Source organism: Mandrillus leucophaeus, unplaced genomic scaffold, assembly GCF_000951045.1.
Source record: "Mandrillus leucophaeus isolate KB7577 unplaced genomic scaffold, Mleu.le_1.0 Scaffold235, whole genome shotgun sequence".
Classification (NCBI taxonomy): domain Eukaryota; kingdom Metazoa; phylum Chordata; class Mammalia; order Primates; family Cercopithecidae; genus Mandrillus; species Mandrillus leucophaeus.
Window position 1 is genome coordinate 4,428,121 of NW_012102421.1, and position 19,182 is coordinate 4,447,302.

The following is a 19,182-nucleotide window of genomic DNA, read 5'->3' on the forward strand; positions in this document are numbered from 1 at the left end:
ATATGCCACCAAGGGGTCTAGGTCATGTATTAGGACCTTGGCTTTCACTCTGAATGAGGTGGAGAGGTACTGGATGGCTTTGAGCTGAGAAGTTACTTTACTCCATCTGTCCCACAATTTAAGGATCAATATGGCTGCTGTGTTGAAAAAAGACTGCAACAAGGAAAAGGCTGAAGCAGGAAATCCAGTTGAGAGACATTTAAAAATCCATGGAAGAGATGAGAGTGCTTAGATCAGGGAGGTGAAAGTGAAATGGGAAAAGTGATCGGATTCTGGGTATGTTTTGTTAAGTAGACCCAATAAGATTCACTGGTGACTTGAACATATCACTTATGAGAAGGATAACATCAATGAATTTTGCCTAAGAAATTGAAAGCATGGAGTTGCTATTTATTGAGATGGAGATCCCATGGAAAGAGCAGATTTGAAAGAGAAGTTCAGGAGTTCAATTGAAGGTATATGAAGTTAGATTGCAAACTAGACTATAAACTCTGTTAGCATGGGGATTATATTTTCTTTCCAATTTTTGTAACCCCTGTAACTAGCACAGTGAACATACTAAAACAAAACAAAACAAAACAAAACAAAAAACACTTAGATTTATAACTCCTTGGTCCTCCTTCCCTTCTGCCATGCTTAGCCTACGAATTTCCAGTCTAAACGAAAGGCTTCTGCCTAATGGTCTGTGGAATAATCTGTATGCATGCTGTATTACTTTTGTCTTAATGCTGTAACAAATAACCACAAATTTTGTGACTTAAAACTACACAAATCTACTATCTTACAGCTTTGTAGTTCAGATGTCTGACACAGGTCTCACTGGCTTAAACCAGGGAGTCAGCAGGGCTGCATTCCTTTCTTTCCAGAGCCTCTAAGAGAGAATCTGCTTTTCTGCCTTTTCCAATCTCTAGAGCCCACCAGCATTTCTTGGTTTGTGGCTCCATCTTCCAACTTCAGAGTCAGAAGGGAGAGTTAAGTCCTTCTTACATAGCATACTCTGACCTCTCATTTCTTTTTCACTTTTAAGGACCCTTGTGACTACATTGGGCCTACCTAGATAATCCAGGATAATCTCCCTATGTTAAGGTCCACGATCTTAATTTCATCTGTGACTTTACTTCTTTGTCATGTATGGTAACATATTCACAGGTTCCAGGAATTAGGAAGCGCTGCCTTAGAATTAAACTTGAATATAGGTATCAGTTTACAATCATCCCCCAAATAATCAAAGTAAACAAGTGTCCTGTTCTTTTCAAACGCTGCTATTAAATGCTCTGTAGATAATTTGAGTTTCCAGTTTTCAGGGAAAACCAAAGTCAAATTTTCGGCAACAAATTAGGCACCAAAATTGGAACGTGCATTAACGCGTGCTGCCTTACCTGAACTGCTCATTTACTACTTTCACAAACGTTAATTGACTACTGTCTAAATTACTGACTGGTGACTAAGGGCAAAGTGACCTAGTGACTGGTGACCAGGTACTAGTGACCAGGTTGTTCTAAAGGCTTTTAGGGGTCTTAATTCTTCTTCATTAAAAAGCATAATATCTCCATTTCTAGGCACCACAGACAGAAACATTCATAAGCGGAAGTGAGCCAGGTGAATATAGTCTGAACTGAAAGGAAAATGGTTACTTTGGGAGTAGCCACCTTATATTGTATTTCAGTTTCAGGCAAAATTTTGCAGTTTATTTTAGTAATTGTAAATAATAAAAATCCTACCAACATTATGTATGGAAAATAAATCACTTTCAATTGGGGGTATCGAAACCAAATGAATAATATACTCTATAACTTCAGTAAACACATTTATTCAAGGTTTATTTTTTTATGTAGATCTTTCTTTTTAAAAACAAATTCCCAATAAAAGATATTACTTTCAAATTATAGCAGGACTTACTGAAGTTTTTTTCATAAAATTAATTGAATATTTCATGAATGTGTTACATTTAACAAACCTTTTTCTATTGAGTTGCTTATTAAAAGATTATGAAAAAATTTTCAATACCCAATCCTACTTTACTAAGATTACTTTGAAATGTGCATAACATTTTTTCTGTTCCCAGCTGAAATCAATTTGTAATTATTAAGAGCAGCAGAAGAGGACAGGCGCGGTGGTTCATGTCTGTAATCCCAGCACTTTGGGAGGCTGAGGCGGGCGGATCATGAGGTCAGGAGATCAAGACCATCCTGGCTAACACAGTGAAACCCCCGTCTCTTTTAAAAATACAAAAAAAAAAAAAATTATCCAGTCATGGTGGTGGGTGCCTATAGTCTCAGCTACTAGGGAGGCTGAAACAGGAGAATGGTGTGAACCCAGGAGGTGGATGGAGCTTGCGGTGAGCCAAGATCACGCCACTGCACTCCAGCCTGGGTGACAGAGTGAGATTCCAATTCAAAAAATATATATATATATTTCATCTACTCCTAAAATAAAGGTTGTGCCTAACCCAGTGGCTTGTGTTTTGACTGGTTTTCAAACCACTAGAGCTGAGTGGATTTCAAAATAGAAATTTTGGAAGGTAACACTTAGAAATGTTTAAGCATTTTTATTAAAAATATTTTTGATATTAAAACTACTTATTTTCTTTGTAAATTAATTTACCCATTTCAGAACACCTTTTGCCATCAATGCACAAAGGTCACATTTTCTAGATTCTATGTTAACAGCAAGAGACATTAGAGGTTGACAAAAGTGTATATTGGGTAAGTCCCCTGCATAACAGATCAAAACCTGTGATGGTGCACCACTTGATTACGAGGACCACTGCATTCACAGCTGTCTACGATCTGCTTCCAAACTAACTCTCCAACTTGCCCATGACTGTATCCTCTTATGATGCTTCTATTATTCAGGAGGTTAACTACTATAGATGAAGGCATAAGTAACATAAATTAAATTGTCATAATACAGTGATTTAAACAGCTATTAATTGCCTCTCTTCACTTTATTCATGTAATGCATTGTGAAAGTTGTCAGAATCAGCATGGAGCCACTTGTGTTAAAAACCCTGACAAACAGAGCTAGGGAAGGCCATGAAGGGAGTGTATGTCACAAATGCTAGATAACAAGAACTATCACAAAAGACTATACAAAACCACAACCTTGCATAAAAGTCATTGCCACTCTACACACACACACAAAATACTACTGCTAGGATATCTGCCCAGGAACTGCCTGTCCAACCTCAGACTGGTGCCACCCTTGTCACTGATTCTGTAGCCAAGGATAACTATCTGAAGACAATGATATAATCTTCCTCATTTTTCCTTTAAAAACCTTTGTCTTCTTTTATCTCCCTGAATATGCATATAGTTTACCACTGCATGTGTCTTCCCATTGTAATGCATATTCCCAAATAAACATTTTATTTTAGAGAGTCCCCCTCTCTGTTTGCTATCTAGGTTGACAACACACACCTGTTTACATACTCTCATTTGTTGCCTGTGTGTATGTGTGGCTTATTCCCAGCCAAGAGATCTTGATTATGAAAGGTCTTGTAGCACTGGCACCTTCTCTTTAACTGGGGTCTTCCTTAAAAAGTCTTATCTTCTCAGATCTTCTTCAATTAGCTGACCTCACCTAGGTGGTCATCATCCTCTTTCCTCTTCCCAAATAATTTACAAGCTCATCATGCTGGCCTTCCATTTTTCTATATTTATTCATGTATTTATTTATTTATTTATTTTAATTGAGACGGAGTCTCGCTTTGTTACCCAGGCTGGAGTGTAATGGCGTAATCTTGGCTCACTGTAACCTCCGCCTCCTGGGTTCAAGTGATTCTCCTGCCTCAGCCTCCCAAGTAGTTGGGATTACAAGCACCCACCACCATGCCCATTTTTTAAATCTATTTTTTTAGTATTTATTTATTTATTTATTTGCTTATTTATTTATTTTGTGAGACAAAGTCTCGCTCTGTCGCCCAGGCTGGAGTGCAGTGGAGCGATCTCGGCTCCCTGCAAGCTCCTCCTCCCGGGTTCTCGCCATTCTCCTGCCTCAGCCTCCCGAGTAGCTGGGAGTACAGGCGCCCACCACCACGCCCAGCTAATTTTTTGTATTTTTAGTACAGACGGGGTTTCACCGTGTTAGCCAGGATGGTCTCGATCTCCTGACCTTGTGATCTGCCCGCCTCGGCCTCCCAAAGTGCTGGGATTACAGGCGTGAGCCACTGCGTCCGCCCAATGTTTTATTTTTTAGTAGAGACGGGGTTTCACCATCTTGGTCAGGCTGGTCTTGAACTCCTGATCTCAGGTGATCTGCCTGCCTTGGCCTCCCAAAGTGCTGGGATTATAGGCATGAGCCACTGCACCCTATCTTTTATTTTATTTTTAAGAGATGAGGTCTGGCTTCATTGCCCAGGCTGGTCTAGAACTCTTAGCCTCAAGCAATCCTCCTGCCTTGGCCTCCCAAAATGCTGGAATTATAGGTGTGAGGTACCTCTCCAGCGATATCTTTTAAAACAAACAAACAAACAAAGATTTAGAATAAAACCCAAGACTAACATCTTAGGTCTCTGGTAAATGTGTCTCCAAGAACTACTGATTCTCAGTAAATCTTCACTAAGACCCTGGTTAAGCTTCAAGATTCTCCTGGGCCCTTCAGCCATATTTTGGCAAGTATACAACATCCACCCCCAGAGACAACTATTCCTGCAATGTCTATTAGTCTATTCTCTCATTTCTTTCCCTCCATAACTATTTCCACTACTTTCCAAGATTGAATACTCACTTATTTGAGTAGATCCTATCCTATTACTTCTCCCTTCCAAATATCTCCCGAATTCCAAGCCCTCCTCTCCCACAGCCTCCTCTGGTTCAGGTCTTTAACACGTGCTCCAAAACTGGAGCTCCAACCCTGTTTTGTGCCATGAACCTTTGGCAGCCTGGTGAAGCCCATGCATCAAATAAAAACATGGAATTACAAAGACAGATTATATGGAAATATAGGTATTAAAATATTTAAAAAATCATGATATAATAATTTTTACTTCTTTATTAACACATTAAATAACAAAATCTAGCAGTGGTTCTAATAACTACCCTAATTGTGAGGTAATGATGAGGATAAATAATATATTCACAATCTCTATAATGTAATATGAAAAGAGTTGGTGGCAAAATCACAGGCCTGTGAATACTACTGTGGTTTGTTACCAATTGCATACATTTCAATCGGTGGTTAGTGAAAACAAATATGTAATTTTAAAAATCCACAGATTCTCCTCCCTGAATCCCCTGCCCTAGATCATGGACGCTTAACTGGCCTCTCTGCCTCTGTTCTGACCAGAACAACTACTCAAGAGGCCAACCTCAGAGCACTCCAAAAATGCATCTCTTATCAAGTCTCTTCCCTGTATAATGACTTTTGTGGGTCCCTATCATTCACAGTAGCATTCTCTTCCAGATTGTAGAAATGGAGCTCATTTGAAATGCATTCCTGGACCTCCTTTGATTTTGGAGGTCTGGGGTGAGCCTGGGACTCTGTATTTTTAAAAGCACTGTGAGACAGTCTTGCACTGGTGGTCTACACACCAGACTTTGCAAAACAAAATAGAGTCCGAACTCATGTAAGTATGGCCTTCGATACCTTCACAGTCTGCCTCACCGTGTCAACCCTTCCAGTTCTATTCCAGCCTCGTACGGTTTCCATTCATTCCCAAACAGTCCAGGACTTTCGCACCTCCCTCTCTGGAGAATGGTCTTCCCTCCCACCCCTCCTGCTGCTTCTTGTCCACACCATACAGGCATCTCTCTGCTTGCTTCAATCTTACTCATCATTCAAGGTCAATAGGAAGGTTTTTCCCAAAGCCTGAATTCTCCCTGACTTTGTCACTCAGGCTGAAACAATCTTGTTCTCCCTGACACTTTCCAATCATACTATGTGTAATTATGTCAGGTCTCTGCAAAGGCAGGGGGCTTCAAACTCAGAGCTTCCTAAAAGATTGCTGTGAATTCGTTTAGCATTCACCATACACAAGAAGAAGGAGAAAGTATTGAGCAGCAATTTAGGTACTAGGTAAACTAGTCACTAGGGGAATAAGACAATGTCCTTACTTTCAAAGAGTTTGTGTTCCCTGTTCATCTTCCTCACTGTTTATCTACTCCAGCCCTTTCTAAATAGTCCTGAAGTAATCTATTTCAGCCCACATTAATCTTTTATTCTTTGACCCCCGCCCCTAGACGGATAATCAGAATCAGGCTATTTTGGCATTCATTCATTCATTCATTCACTCACTCAATCATGGTTTATTGAGCTCCTACTATGTGCTAGGCAATATGATAGTCACTGGGTATATGTAACATGGGAACAAGACAGTAATGCCCTCAAAGTTCTTAGAGTGTCGTTAACCGCTCTCTCGTTGCTATTTTTGTCTCCCTCGCTAGGCTGGAAGCTCTTTGAAAGCAAGGAAAGACTTGTATTTTTTGTAGTCTTCACTGCCACTAACCTAGCACATTGCTGACACAGCGAGTGTTCAAATACCCTTGAAAGAGTGAGTAAAATACTTCTTTTCCACGCCGCCTTTCCCATTCAGAGCTTCCCTTACCTGATACTGCTGATCTGAAGGAAAAGGAGCCTCTTTGCAGTGCCCTCGGGAAAAGCTCCTTCGAGAGCTGGAGGTGGGAGTTTGACTCTCCTCTCTCAGAATAACAAATCGCAAGGGCACAAACCGCAGCAACTCTGCCGACTGTTGCTAGGACGCATCCGTCGCTAAGAGAAAAGAGGCGATTCTTCTGCGAGATTGACAGAGAACCTCTACCAATACAGTGTCCGCTTCCTAACAGTCTCTTTCAAAGCAGGCTTGTGATTGGATGGCACGATGTGACGTCACTTAACGCTAACCGGGTGAGGCCAGCAGCTTTCCACTACTAAGGAAAGAGTTTTGTGGCTTAGGTATATTGATGACAGTGGCCCGGTCCGACCCCAGGTCTGACAGTCTCGGTCCATGCCTCACACCCACCGCAATCTCACCCAGAGAAGAATATTTTTGGGGTGTGGACCCTAGGAACCAGGAGAGGAGATGTTAAGAAGTCTGCCCACTCAGAATCCTTTCGGGCAGCTTTCCTGCCCATCCTGGAGCTGGGCCCTCCTAGGGAGTGGAGAGGAAGCTGCGCTCCACTGAGTGTCGTGGGCGCCCCAGAACCCTGATGGATTACATTTCCCTCTTGTCAGAATAACTTTTGTTTATAATTTGATTCAAGCTTAAGTATGAGTCTCCGGGGAAGAAACTTGAATCCGTGAGTAACCCAAGATTCATTTTAACTGTGATTAGAAGTCCTGTGGGATTCATACAGTGAAGCTTAACTCTCTGAACACTGTTCTCCTCCTTTCCCTTAAAAAAACTTATAACTGCCTAATTTGTACAGTGGCAGAATTTAATAAAGTAATTTAATTGGCTGCTGTAATTGGTCTAAATTAATTTTTACACTCAATTTAAATAAAATATTTAATTGAGAAGAGGCTGATCATTTATAACATATGAGACTTTGGGGGCTGGTGCGGTGGATCACGCCTGTAATCCCAGCACTTTGGGAGGCCGAAGCGGGCAGATCACGATATCAGGAAATCAAGACCATCCTGATTAACACAGTGAAACCCCGTCTCTACTAAAAATACAAAAAATTAGGTGGGCATGGTGGTGCGCGCCTGTCAGTCCCAGCTACTCCGGAGGCTGAGGCAGGAGAATTGCTTGAACTCGGGAGATGGCGGTTGCAATGACCCAAGATCCGTCTTAAAATAAATAAAGAAATAATAATAATAACTTCCTAATTTGTAAACTGGCAGAATTTAATAAAGCAATGTAATTGACTGCTGTAATTGGTCTAAATTAATTTTTACACCCAATTTAAATAAATCTTTAATTGGGAAAAGGCTGATCATTTATAACATATGAGACTTTAAGGATCCTGAATGAAGATTTTTACATAATGTGCAGAAAGATCATATAGATTCTTTCAAATTTCTGAAAAATTTGTGTTCACAAAATTCAACCAAATTTTACAATACAAATTATGAAGAAAAAAAAAAACAGAAAAAGAGGCATTATCTAAACATTCTGACAACTTTTTTCCAGCTTGTCCACTCCCAGGCACTAGAAGATTTGCTTTCCCCTGGGCTCAGTCTTGAGTCTTCTTTTTTTAATCATCGCACTCTCCTGGTGGCATCAGCATCATATATTCCCCTTAGCTTCAGCCATCACCACTAAACACGCCAGACTTTCATTTCTACATTCTCAGCCTAACATATCTCTTAAATTCCAGACCTGAATTTCCTCTAGCTACTGGACATTTCCAACTACCTCTCTAGTTCAGTTCATGTTGTTTAATAGATGCTAAATAAAGATTAAATGTAGTGAATGAATGAATTGCCATAGCACCACAACTTAGCAGAGCCAAAGTCAACTCATCTTCTTTCAGGAAACTGTTTTTCCTTCTTTATTTCCTACCCTAGGTAATAGCGTCATTGTCCATCAGTTGCAAAACGAAATCTGAAAGTCATCCTTGACTCCTCTTCTACTACCCACAGTCAATATATCATTAAGTCCTGTCGTTTTTCTTTCTTAACTGTCTCTCAAATAATCTATTTTCTCTTAGCCATCCTCTGCCTTATTTCAGATATGCCTTGTCTCTCACCTAGACGGTAGCAATAGTCTTTTGACTTGTTCTCTTTCCCTCTAATTTATATGCCAAGTTGCCACAGAATTTTCCAAATCATAGTTTGAATTCTGACATCACCCTGCTTAAATATGCTCAAGCTGGCATATGAAACTCTGTATAAACAGGGTTCTGCAAGACACTGGAAATAAATCTGAAAGGTAATTAGTTATTTTTCTAACCTCATTTCCTGCTTCCATCCCCAGCCCAACCCACATTTTAGTCCACTGCTTCTTAATTGAAGACCCGTAACAGCCAAGGAGCAGGAAATCACAGGGACCAGGAGTGAGTAGTAGGTTGATGGAAAGAAGGTCTATAACATGACATAGACTCCTGCAACTGAGATATATTTGTTTCATATAAAGAATTTATGAAGTTTTTGCACTTGGCTCTGCGACGAATTCATGTTTGTTTCCATTTTTTAGAAAATGTCTAAAGCTGCTATTAACTAAAATTGACAGAAAATTGAATAAACACAAAGAAACCTTAGGCAACTGTGACATGCTCATCCTTTGCACAGTCCCTGACATACTGCTGTGCAGGTCCAGGAGTGTGTGGGTCTCAGGTTGAGAGTCAGAGCTCTGGTTACACAGCTCCTGACTGGTCCCCTGTGCTGTGCTGGGTTACAACTGTGTGTCTGCTTATCCCGCTGCCTCCATTTCTGCCTCTACCTCCATCTGCAATGCCTTTCTTCATCCTCATTACTTGATAAATGACTATTTATTTTTCAAGACCCAACTCAAATGTCACCTTCTCTGTCCAGCCATACAGGCACTCAGTAGAATTAGACACTCTTTCCTCTGTTTTTCCATTATAGCAAGTATTACATTGTGTTGCAATAGCTTGTTTACATAGATGTCTCCCCCTCTAGACTTTAAGGCAGGGATGGTGTCTCATTACTTTATATTTCCTTTACATCCTTTATATCACATTGTGATATAGTGTCAAACATAGATTTTGGTTTGTTGTTGTTGTTTAGAGAGGGGATCTCACTATGTTGCCCAGACTGGTTTTGAACTTCTGGGCCCAAGCCTTGGTGTCCCAAAGTACTGGGATTATAGGTGTGAGCCGCCATGGCCGAATGGACATAGCTATTTAATGAAGCATATATTTAATTATGTAATTGATTTACTATTCTTGGAAGTAAATCTAAAAGAAGTTCTCTAACAGAAGCTTCTTTGTATTTTTCTAAATAATTTGCTCTCCATAAAAAAAAATCATAATCCTTCACGGTCAGATTTAAGGAAGAATTATAACCTTGTGATCTGGCTGAGACAACAAGCCCTTCTGTCATCTTTTCTTTAGAGACATGCCAAGGGGATGTCCATTTGATGGAATGAGTCATAAGTCACAATACCAAGAAAGTTAAAAGTTAAATTGGAAATGTTTAGAAATTTCTTCATGTGATAAATTCATGATTGATTGACTACCTATTCTTTCATGGGAGTGGTCAGAAATGAAATATCATCATGGTAGCTAGTGAACATGTCCATGCTCTTCCAGGGGAGGTTGAACTGAATTTCCCTGAAACTTGAAGATATGTAAAAATTAATTTTAGCTTTATTGATTGAGCGAACATCTGAAGAGTCAAGAAGTCATAATTGAAAATATTTCCCTGATTCTTTAAGGACATCTTGATAAGTTTCAGATTGGGTTTACAAAAGGATCATCTGATAAATTGACATGAGGTAGATTTTTACTACTTACTATTTTGGTGAGTGACTCATCCTTTTTGTGGATTATTTTTTAAAGAGTTAGCTCAGAAACTAGGCGTGGAGGACCCTATTTTATGCCTGGAAGGGAGAAGTTTCCTTGTTTGAGCCCTAAACTGCTGGGATTACTACATATTTTCCAAGCGCTTGGGGAAACTACCACAACCTATTGCATGAGGAAGCGAGAAGCATTTGAAGAGTACTCAGCTTCAGAAAGGAGAAAGAGACAAAAAAGCCTGACCCTGGGACGAAGATTTAGTTGTTGGAAGAAAGGGCCAATTTTTGCAATTCTAGAAAAAAATGGACTAGAACATTAATGAGAAATTAGGATCTATTCAACATTAAAGTCAGGAGAAAGGCATTCTTAACTGCACAGAATGGCTTGAGTCTACTGGAGACTAAGGAGGACACAGGCCCCACGTGGCTCCAGAATTGCTGGCCCTTCCCATAAGAGAAGGCAGGGCTCCAGCACTCATCTGCAGTCTGCAGGCAGCAGGTATCTCCAGAAGGGCCAAAGAGAGAGCTGTGGAGGTAAAAACAGGGCCACGTGGTAGCAGAGTGAACTTACTTGTCAATATGGCTGAGACTTAACTCCCTACACCTAGAAATAGTTGGTGGTGGGAGAGTCATTGTATGGTAGTGATAGACCTACAATATCATAAAGCATTAAAAGTCAGTGAATATCAGTTTTACATGTACAATTTTTATTGTCATTAGAACACTTAAATATTGTTTAAAGTGAAGTCACTCAACTATTGTATTTAAATAAGGAAATTATGTTGAAGCCTAAATTTGTCACTTTCTGCATAGGTGGCATTAAACAAGTTATTAAACTCTCTAAATCTCATCTGCAAAATTTGGGATGATAATGCTTTCATCAGAGCCAGGCCAGATAAAGGGCAAGAGCAACCACATTGAGTAACCAAGGGTGAGGGCAACCAATGCTGTCCTAAGGGGCATTCTTCAAAAGATACCAAACTTCCCTATAGTGAATTGCGAATAGGTTGTCAGTTAGTTTGGGTTTCCAAAGGGAAATTTTTACATGCCAGGAGAGACATAAATGTATTCTTCTCTCAACCAAATAGCTTCAGATTTGAAATAAAATCTATGTTGAAAAATTTTGCCATTAAAGGTACCAATCATGAGGGTCAACCAAAAGGCAATACTCCCATTCCTGAGTTCAGCCTGCTTTGATACCTACATTTTGATTTAATTTTTAATTTTTTCAAGACGGAGTCTTGCTTTGTCACCCAGGCTGGAGAGCAGTGGCATGACCTTGGCTCACTGCAACCTCAGCCTCCCAGGTTCAAATGATTCTTGTGCCTCAGCCTCCTGAGTAGCTGGGATTACAGGTGTGTGCCACCACATTCAGCTAATTTTTTTGTATTTTTAGTAGAGATGGGGTTTCACCATTTTGGCCAGCCTGGTCTTGAACTCCTGACCTCAAGTGATCTGCCTGCCTTGGCTTCCCAAAGTGATGGGATTATGGGCATGAGCCACTGCGCCCGGCCTGATACCTATATTTTGAATAGTTTGGCACTCTCCCCAAAAGTTGTCTAGTTTGGAAAAGTGTGTTTTTAATAAGTTATTTCAAATGTAAAGAAAGGATATATATGTTTATTAACAGAAATCAATTTTTCCCTATTTCCACTAGAAAAACAGTGAACACATTTTTAAGGGGTATTAGTATGAATGGATGCCAAATTACTAGCCTGTCCAGATTGCCCACAGATTTTAATCTGTCCCTTCCTCATAGAATTGCCATGAAAAACCAGATAGTGCCTCAAATGTGGCATATTCTCAATGAATAGTTGTGGAACCAGAATTAATCAAAATTCTGTTCCAAATGAATGTATAGACATTACCTCTGTCCTTTAGTGACTATTAAAAGTAGATTTGAATATCCAACTGTCTACAAGACATTTCCACTTGGATGTTTAATACATAGTTATCTAAAGCCTGGCCTTTCCTTCAATGCCAGTCAGGAAATATTTGGTACTAGACCACTAGTTTATGAAATAATTGTTACCCATCTGCAGTAAAAGTAGTACTGAAATTGGGAGTTTAAAAACTTTTTAGCAAATTGACACAGTAACTTCATGTTACGTATGAACAAAATTGAGGTTTGTATTTCAAACGTCCTTATTTCATTCTTTTAGCAATTTATTTATGTTGTAATTTTACAGAATTATTAGTCTGTGAAAGAAATGAAAACAAAACCAAGTCAACTAACCCTTTAACAGATAGTCTGAGAAGCACTTTATAGACATCTCAAAAACACATTAAAAACTGAACTGCTGGTTCTCCCCAGATACCTGCTCTTCCTGCCCTCTTCTTCATCTTAGCTGATGGCAATTTCATCTTCAGGGTCACTGCACAAACTTAAGAGTCATCCTTCACACCTTTTCTTCCATCCTTCACACTTTTAGGATATATTTTCAACATTGCAGTCAGAGGGATGCACTTTTAAAACAAGTCATATCATATCAGTCTTCTGCTCACTACCCTCCAACAGCTCCAATTTCACTCCATTTAAAAGCTAAGGTCCTCACAATGGCCAAGGTCCAGCATAACCTGGCTCCTGTTATTTGCTTCATTTCCTACCATTACTCCCTGCAGCTCACACCACTGCAGACATACTGGTGTCCTTAAGGTTACTCAAACACACTAGGTAGGCATCTCCTCTTTCGCATTGGCTGTTCCCTCTGCCTAGAGAACTTAAACAAGATATCCTTCAAGTTTTTGCTAAAATGTTAACTTCTCAGTGAGGCCTACTCTCCACTCTTTTTAAAATGCCAACTTCTCAGCACTCCTCGTTCTCCTTTCTCCGCTTTATTTTTACTCATACTATTTATCACCTTCTAACACACTGTGTACTTACGTTTGACTGTTTTTGTCCACTAAAATGTAAACTCTACAAGGGCAGGGATTTTTGCCATGCTTACTTCTGTTGTCCCAGTGTCTAAGTCTATGTTGGCATACAGAAGGTATGCCACAAATGTTCATTAAAGTATTTGGAACAAACACCTTGGAGAGTAATTTGACAGTTTATATTAACTAAAAATGAATACCTCCTATAATCTAGCAATTCTACTTCTGGATATTTACCCTAGAGAAAATTTTACAGACGTGCATAAGAAAATGATTCATGGATGTTCACTGCTGAATTTTTTTGTTTTTTGTAATGGCAAAAGATGGCAGCAACCTAAATGTCCATCAGTAGTGAAATGCATAGAATGATATGGTATAATCAATAAAATAGCATACAGCTGCTAAAATAAACTTGAATGAATATAGCTTAAGACAAAATGGTAAGTGTAGTGTTAAAGATTAGGTACAGAGCAATGCTATCTTTGTAAACAAACACATGCATGAATGATTCCTATATATAATGGGAACACATATTCAAGAAAAGTATTACAAATGGACTGAAATGATTCACACCAATTCATGATAGAAGGTTACACTCGGGGAGGGTTGGTGTATTAGTCCAGTCTCACACTGCTATAAAAACACTACCTGAGACTGTGTAATTTATAAACAAAACAAGTTTAATTGACTCACAGTTTCACATAGCTGGGGAGGCCTCAGGAAACTTATAATCATGGCAGAAGAAGCAGGCATCATCTTCACAAGGCGGCAGGAGAGAGTGTGAGTGTGTGAAGGAGGAGCTGTCAAATACTTATAAAACCGTCGGATCTCCTGAGAACTCACTATCATGAGAACAGCCTAGGGGAAACTGCCCACATGGTCCAATCACCTCCCACAGGGTCTCTCTGTCTACAGGTGGGGATTATGGGGATTACAATTCAAGATGAGATTTGGGTGGAGACACAGTCAAACCATATCAGTTGGTTAACTTTATAATGCTTTATTCCTCATAAATTAGGAAGGCCAAAAACAAAAGAAAATGTAAAATGTGTTCAATTTGGGGGGTTGTGGGTATTGAATAGCATTAATGTATTGTTATTTTTGTACTTTTCTGTATTTGAAATTTTCTCAAAATTAAAAAAAATCATCTTCTAGACTGTAAGATCCTTAAGAACAGCAACTATATTTTATTAATATTTTCATTGACAGTATCTAATACCATTACTGGAAAATAGGAGTCCTCAATAAATACTTGCTGAATATGTATGTGTTAAATAAATAAAAATTTTATTGAGAAAAAAAGAAATTAAGGAGAGAAAGATAAATGGTACAGATGTAAGAAGACAGAAAGGTGAAAACTATTTTGGGTTTACAAATGTGTGATTTAATACCCACGCCTCCTGACACTTTCAGCTGAGCTACCTTACTCTAAAACAGATAGGAATTTTGAATACGAAGATAAGGATATGAAAAAAGCTCCCTTTCATCCAGCAGATATGAAGAATGTCATAGGGATCTACTGGCTTGAGATTCAGGAGCAAAAAATTGGAATTCTTGAAATCATAAGTCACTTTGTAGTTTTCATAACACTTTACATGTTTTAAAAACATAATGAGTAACCATAATAATAAACTGAATCTTTTCTGTGCTCGGATTATACTAAAAGTTTCAGAGGTTTCTTTTGGTTTAAAAAAGATAATAAAAGCATGACTTATTATTATTATCAGCCGACATACTGAAGAAGAGTATGTATTTGATTATATATGATAATGATCACTACCTGTCATAGATATTTCATAGTAAAAATCATTAAAAGGAGGAAGTATTAATGCAAAATAAATTTCAAATAAAAAATTCTAAATTTTAATTAAAAATAATTCTTCAAATGACAATTTAAAACATATAAAACAATTTCCTTATCTGATATATTTCATCTTTGCTTTGTGACAGATATTCCAGATGAGAGAAAATTTCTCTCATTTTGCACTTGATGTCAGTTCACTTGTTAAACGTGCTTCCAAAGTACTATCAGATTGGACATTGGAGTATCTGTTGCTTTATATAAGCTCATTTACTTTTTTAACAATAAAAATATTTTGTTTTACAGAGAACGGTACCCTTTAGCGAATATTCAAACTCTGGAAAATGCAGAAAACGAGATTGGGTATTCAAATACAGTCACGCATAGCTTAATGATAGGGATACATCCTAACAAATGCATTGTTAGGTAATTTTGTCATTGTATGAACATCATAGAGTGTACTTACACAAACCTAGATGGGATAGCTTTCTATACACCTAGGCTATGTAGCGTAGCCTATTATTCCCAGGCTACAAACCTGAACAGCATGCTACTTTACTGAATACTGTAGGCATCTGGAACACAGTGTTTAGTATTTGTGTATGTTAGCATGTTAGCATATCTAAACATAGAAAAAAATAAAACATGCAGTCAAAATATGATATAAAAGATTAAAAATGGGGGCTGAGCGCGGTGGCTCATGCCTGTAATCCCAGCACTTTGGGAGGCCGAGGCAGGCGGATTGCAAAGTCAGGAGATCGAAACCATCCTGGTTAACATGGTGAAACCCCGTCTCTACTAAAAATACAAAAAATTAGTCAGTCTTGGTGGCCGGCGCCTGTAGTCCTAGCTACTTGGGAGGCTGAAGCAGGAGAATGGCATGAACCCGGGAGGCGGAGCGTGCAGTGAGCCAGGCTTGGTGGTGGGCGCCTGTAGTCTCAGCTACTCGGGAGGCTGAGGCAGGAGAATGGCATGAACCTGGGAGGCGGGGTGTGCAGTGAGCCGAGATCACACCACTGCACACCAGCCTGGGCAACAGAACGAGACTCCATCTCAAAAAAAAAAAAAAAATGTAAGTATATGTATGGTACACCTGTATAGGGGACTTACCGTGAATGAAACTTGCAGAAGTGGAAGTTGCTCTGGGTAAGTCGGTAGGTAAGCAGTGAGTGAATGTGAAGGCTTAGGTCATTATTGTACACTACCTTAAATTATAAACACATAGACCACACTAAATTTATTTCAAACATTTTTCTTCCTTTAATAATAAGTTAATGTTAGCTTACTGTAAGTTTTTTATTTTATAAACTTTTATTTATTTTTGAGACAGGGTCTTGCTCTGTTGCCCAGGCTAGAGTGCAGTGGCATAATCACGGCTCACTGCAGCCTCCACCTCCTGGACTCAGTGATTCTCCCATCTCAGTCTCTGGAGTAGCTGGGACTACAGGAACATGCCATTATCCCTGGCTAATTTTTAAAAATTTTTGTAGAGATGAGGTCTCCCAGTGTTGCTCAGGCTGGTCTCAATCTCCTGGACTCAAGTAGGCCTCCCGCCTTGGCCTCTCAAGTGCTGGGATAAACAGGCATGAGCCACCTCTCCTGGCCTAAAAATTTAAATTATTTATTCATTTATTTATTTTTCATTGCACAATGGAAATGGTATGAACTTTTATTTATTTATTTTACTTTTTTTTTTTTGAGAGGGATCTCCCTCTGTCACCCGGGCTGGAGTACAGTGGTGTAATCTCAGCTCACTGCAACCTCCGCCTCCCGGGTTCAAGTGATTCTCCTGCCTCAGCCTCCTGAGTAGCTGGGTCTACAGGCGCCCGCCACCAAGCCCGGCTAATTTTTGTATTTTTAGTAGAGACAGGGTTTCACCATATTGGCCAGGCTGGTCTCAAACTCCTGACCTTGTGATCCACCCACCTTGGTCTCCCAAAGTGCTGGGATTACAGGCGTAAGCCACAGTGCCTGGTCAAACTTTTAAAATGATTAAACTCTCCTTTGTAATAACACAGCTTAAAACACGAACACATTGTACAGCTATACAAAAATATTTATATCCTTATTCTACAAGCTTTTTTCTATTTTTCAAAACTCTTTTTTTGTTAAAAAATAAGACAAAAACACACACATTAGCATAGGCTTACACAAGGTCAGGATTAACAATATCACTGTCTTCTACCTCTACATCTTATCTCACTGGAAGATGTCCAGGGGTAATAACAGGCATGGAACTGTCATCTACGATAACACCATCTTCTTCTGGAATACATCCTGAGGCTATTTGACAGCTGGCTTTTTTTTTTTTTTCAAGTAGAAGTATACTCTAAAATAATGATAATAGTATAGTAAATATGTAAGCCAATCACATGGTTGTTTATTATCATTGTCAAGTATTATGTACTGCACACAACTATATGTGCTACACGCTTATAGACTGGCAGTGCAGTAGGAGTTTATTTACACCAGCATCCCCACGAATAGGTAGATAACGCATTGCTCTACAATGTTATTGCGGTGACATTACCACATCACTAGGCGACAGGAATTTTTCAACTCTGCTATAATCTTATGAGAGGTGTTGTGTACGTAGTCGGTTGTCCACCAAAATGTGTTATAATAGTAATATACCATTTGGATATTCTAGCAACATCAAGAGCATCACATAGAATCATATGTTGAGGCCAGGTGTGGTGGTTCATGCCTATAATCCCAGCACTTTGGGAGGCCAAGGTGGGCGGATCACCTGAGGTCAGGAGTTCAAGATCAGCCTGGCCAACATGGTGAAACCGCATCTCTACTAAAAATACAAAAATTAGCTGAGCGTGGTGGCATGTGCCTGAAATCCCAGCTACTCGGGAGGCTGAGGCAGGAGAATCACTTGAGCCCGGGAGGCAGAGGTTGCAGTGAGCTGAGATCGAGCAACTGCACTCCAGCCTGGGCAACACAGCTAGACCTTGTTTCAAAAAAAAAAAAAAAAAAAGAATCATATGTTGAAATTAGCAATGTAGGGACTTGTTTGCTTCCAACACTTATTTCTTGCAATACCATTAATTGGATTAACACAATATATTCTATGAGTATAAATGTATTGATGTTTATCTACAAGAATGACTCACTGACAAGTCCAGAAACACACACAACATTGTAAAAGTTAAAAGCAAGATTGACTGATAAGACCTTAACTGCTTCTCTTTTATGCACTCCTCTCCTGCTTTCCAGGAATGTTTATGTAAACCTTTCATGTCAGCTTTCCTGTCTTTCTTTTGACTTGGTGTCAATATATTCCTTTAAGCCAGTAAAATCATTATGTTGATTGTTAACGTTTAATATTCTCCTTTACATTGTTTTAACATCTTTGTCAGAAATCAATTGACCATATATGTGTGAATCTATTTCCAGATTCTATTTTGTTCCATTGCCTATGTGTAGTCTGTATGTCTCTCTTCATCAGTACCAAGTTGTCTAGCTTAAATAGCTTTATAGATATAGGTAGGATAAATCCTCCAGTTTTATCTTTCTTTTAAAAAATTGCTTTGTTTATTCTTGATTCTTTGCATTTGCTTCCATAAGAATTTTAGAATCAAGTTGTCAATTTCTACAAAACAGTTTGCTAGAATTTTCATTGAGATTGGGTTGAATCTATAAATGAACTTGGTGAAAACTGACATTTTAATAATATTGATTCTTGTAATTTATGAACATGGTTGATATTTTCATTAAGTCTTCCAATAAAAAGGGGGAGTCAGCATTTATAAGCACATCACATATGCTTGATACAGTAATGGGTGCTTTACATGTATCATATTAATTGAAAATCACCATTCCTTTTATTAGCTAGATTGTGTTAGGGACAAGCTGCCCCAAAAAAGCTTCTTGGTACTGCCAACACCCCCACCCCCACCCCCTCAAACCTCTCCGTGTCACCCCTCCCCTTCCCCCAAACCTTTTTACATTTCTAAGCCCTTATCTAGGCACCGCGGTGAAGCCAGCAGACTTTTACCTATTAGGCCTTGCTGCTCTAAAGCAAACCCAATTACAAACCATCTGGACCGCACAGTGGGAGGTCGTGGGAAGCATAAACAAATTTTACCTACACCCTCCGGTACCATAAACGTCACGAGGTGATATGTGGCAGAGTAAA

The 19,182-nt window shown here is 39.1% G+C and overlaps 1 protein-coding gene across 2 annotated transcripts in view; it reads right to left on the reverse strand.

Annotated features, from left to right (window-relative positions):
• Nucleotides 1-6,727, reverse strand: part of WDR63 (WD repeat domain 63) — a 74,899-nt gene extending 68,172 nt beyond the window's left edge. For both annotated transcript variants that reach the window (XM_011982125.1, XM_011982123.1), the window contains exon 1: nt 6,545-6,727. The gene's annotated coding sequence lies outside the window, so the exon portion shown is untranslated. The remainder of the gene's footprint in view (nt 1-6,544) is intronic.
• Between the last annotated feature and the right edge of the window lie 12,455 nt (nt 6,728-19,182).